Source organism: Trachymyrmex septentrionalis, unplaced genomic scaffold (assembly GCF_001594115.1).
Source record: "Trachymyrmex septentrionalis isolate Tsep2-gDNA-1 unplaced genomic scaffold, Tsep1.0 scaffold16, whole genome shotgun sequence".
Classification (NCBI taxonomy): Eukaryota; Metazoa; Arthropoda; class Insecta; order Hymenoptera; family Formicidae; genus Trachymyrmex; species Trachymyrmex septentrionalis.
In genome coordinates this window covers 45,143-49,113 of record NW_017304758.1, presented here as the reverse complement: position 1 = coordinate 49,113, position 3,971 = coordinate 45,143, and the positions used below count along the sequence as shown (strand labels likewise).

General features: G+C 37.5%; 1 protein-coding gene across 1 annotated transcript in view; it reads left to right on the top strand.

The window, feature by feature from the left end:
- Positions 1-3,971, top strand: part of LOC108746172 (TSC22 domain family protein 1) — a 78,869-nt gene that overhangs the window by 61,586 nt on the left and 13,312 nt on the right. The window lies entirely within an intron of this gene.

Below are 3,971 nucleotides of genomic sequence, written 5' to 3'. Positions count from 1 at the left end.
TATATATATATATATAACATGAACACTAGGATCAATAAAGAATGTAGGCGTACGACTATCAATGAAATCTAGAGAAATATTAAGTGTACCACGAGGAGGCGGTTATCGACGAAATCTCGATGAGAAACTTTAACGGTATGCGAAGACCGGTTGAGGGACCCGTAATAGCAGAACAGCGTTGAATTTACCGATCGGCGAAGTTTGTCGATTCCATGCATAAACCGTTGGCGTATATTGTTATCCAAAAAATATTGTGACACGAATCCATTTCACCGTTTTTGTTATTAACTCATTTGAATAAATATACGTATTTCCACAGCAACGAAATGGCCTCGTGTGAAAAGACGCTTGCATTGTTGCAGATAGTGTTATTTTTATGCAAAGCTAGCTGAATGAACTACATATACAGCAATTTTATTAAAAATACAATTTGCTACAAAGCGTTGGCGTAAAATTACAAATCTCTCTATTCGCGTCACTAGTAATAACATAAATTTACTAACATTTAAGTTTCCTTAATGATATACTTTCTTATCCGAAAATATTATGTTCTAAATAATTATTTATCAATAAACGAATAAGAAAGAAGACAAAAAAGAATAAGATCAATGTGGAAATTCATTTCCACTTTGGTATCACTATCTATTACTCAATACGAAAGTCTTAAAGTTGGTCAACAATGCCTTTGGAAAAATTTACTTTAGAATACATAAAATTAACTATAGAGAAAACTTAAGAAATAAAGATAAATTTGAACACTTTAAACTTTTTTTTAAAGCAACTTTAAAACTTAAGAATAACAAAAAGAAACTAACGCGATGTATCGATTATATTAAAGTCATCCTTGAAAAACTTAAAAAATTTTAGATTTATTCTAGCTTAACCTTTTACACACTTTAAATTACCTCAAAATTTTTTAAGTAAATTCTTAATTACTTTTAAAAACTTTAACTTCGTTAAAAGTAAATTTTCATTTTTGTCAAGAGTGCAAAATATAAGTTTCAATTATCGCTTAATAAAATTGAAATATTTAGAGAAAAAAGGAAAAATGCCCAGAGTAAAGACGAACATATCATCAATATTAAATGATATTCGCATATTGTAAATTGACAAAAGTTTCTCCATATTAGTACAATTATAAATGCATTTAACGATCTTAATCTTATTATTAATATCTATTGCATATATTATTCTGCTTTTTAAATCTCACGTATGTGATTAAAATTGTTCAAGAAATACGACTATCCTTTAACCGCGCATTCCCAACGGATCGCAATAGAATCTAACGAGATTAAACGATCGTATAGTATCATCTATGAGAGAAGTTATGACTCCAAGTAAAAAGCTTATCGCTTCGTTCTTCTTATTTTCGTTTATGTCTAACAGTCGATCGCTTTTGAAACGGTAAAGCGATGAAGCGAACGTACACTAAGCCGCCATCGTATATTAAACCGCGATCGTGGATAATATGTGAGAGGTGAAGCAGATGTTGCGGTCGGTCCGATCGCGAAAACAGTGGCGGATGATCGCGGTTTCTTACAAGGGAGAAGAGATCAATTGTGTTTTATATGATCGTGATACTGAAAAAAGTGTACGTTACATCAATACAATCATTCGATCAACCAAAATCACTGGCAGATCTTAATAAATATAACTGTTTATATATAAGTAAATATAATAAAAAAATGGAATAATTCCTACCCGCATCCATTTCGAATAATTTTATAATATATGCACAGAATACAAGAAAACAAATAAAAAATTAACTATGCCTCTTAAAGTTCAACGTTGCCGGCAGAGGATTAAGATAAGATCTAATACATTACGGAAGATATCTTGCTAAACGTTTGCACTTGATCAACCAAAATAAAAAAGAAAAAATGCGGTATACAGTTAAACGTAATTTCTACATCATTAAAATTTCAGCTGCTAATGAGAGAGGAGGATTCACAAAAGATATTAACTCTGACATACAGGTTGAAGAGACTACCTAACTAGCTCGGTCTGTCCATAGATCAAAACAATTTACTGAGATAACTGTAACAGGGAACTCGCGCATGCTGGCCGACATTAACACGCATTGGTCTAGGTGGTCAATCTTGGTGTGGGATGATTGATAACTCTCTTGTAAGCGTTATCAACCGCAGCGTGCACGCTGTTATGTTCACGTCAGGAACTTGACGCTGATAGACGGGCTTTACCATTTCTCCTCTCTTTCGCTCCTTCCTTTTAACTTTCTAGTCGCAATGTAACTTGTTGTCTTTAATTCGAAGTTACATGTCGACGTGTTAAACGCACCCCACTCTAAGCCCAACCAATTTTCGATTCGTCTATTAATATATAATATAAATATAGAATATAAGAACAGATTAATTTTATTCAGAAATATATTTTAGTTTTATGAATTTTATTTAAATAAAAGATTTTATTTAAATAAAGCCTTAGATATTAGTAAAATTAAAATAATTTAAGAATAAATAACCAAGAATATATTAAATTAAATAATTTAAAAATAAGACAATTCAATCGAGAATATTTATTGATATATCAAAATTGGATGTAGAAAGACAGACCTATAATGTTTGAAGTCATTCATAAATTGATAAAATAACTTTGTATTCAGACATGTTGAACTCTTTTTCTGAATTACAAATTCCTCGCCCTTAAAAAAAATCTCTTCCCTAAAAATACTTTCTTGTTTAATCATGCTTAATTACGGACGTTGTCCAAAAATTATTAGCTTCCAAAAGTTTATCGGCCTGTCCAACATCCCCCTATCGCTACCTGAGCTACCTTACAATCGTGAAGAAGCAGCATTAACGGCGCATTCGTATGCAGAGTCGAGTACCAGCTCTCGATCACGGGCGGCTCCTTCTCCCTTGAACGACTTCCTCTCCTTTGGAAGCCCCTTTTCCAAGCTCGCCGGGCCCTGAGCGATTACAGTGTCGACAATTTCAAGTACATATAAACTCACGTATGCGTAGGTAGACCGACGGCACGGAAAGCCGCGTGACAAGAGCGTAATGAATCTACCTCTCCGAACGAGCATACTTAGGATGGTCTTAAGATAGAAGTACTGCTTGGCGGAATCCGAAAACTGCACGCGATTAATGTCGCTGCAAGATGCGAAGGAAGTCGTCGCGTCGGTCGGAGCGATGCGAAGCGCGCATTACGACGTCCTTTTCGCGGATAATCCTGCGATCAGCGGGACCTAATTATCCCGTTCTCTCGTTTGTAATTCCGCGGGCGTTCGTCGCTAATCTTCATTTCAATGTTTAAAGTCGCGTCGGCCAGAGGGAATCGTCGTGATTAAGACCTTGAGTAAAGACCGATCAGAAACATTCTGTACGGGTTTAAGATATTTCACGATAACACGACGAACCATAAGACCCGACTAATGAGCGTGGAGTGAGGGAAGGAAACCGCTCGGTGGCGCGCAGTTATCTCACTCGAAGCTCGCGTTTCAGCGAGGAACGGCTATGCAAACAACCGAGAACTGGTCGGGAATCGTTCGGCAAGTGTGTGTAAGTACTCTTCAGACTGCGAGAGTGGAGGCTGCGAGAAATCATTTGGCGGCCGACCGCGAATCGTTCAATTGCCGCCGGTCGCGCCCGAAGAACAATTCTCCGACTAATCGGCCGATCCGTACTGAGAAGAACCTACCTTCATCGTCCCCATCATACACTCGCTCGCGGCCGCCGTTTCTTCGTAATAAACTTACGGTGCGATTCTCTTAATTACGTTCGCACGGACGATAATCTCAGGCCTCGTTAAGCGCGCGAGATCGCTGCTGGTGCACATCCGAGATGAAACGATTTCAACGGGGATAAGTGGGATAGGTAAGGGACGCAGAATGCTTTCGGTAGGTGTGTGGTAGGAATAATAGCGAAGGACGCCTAATAAACCTGCGGGTGTCCCGCTGCGCGGAAACGGGACGCGCCGGATGAGACTGTGAGCCAATTATGGGCGCC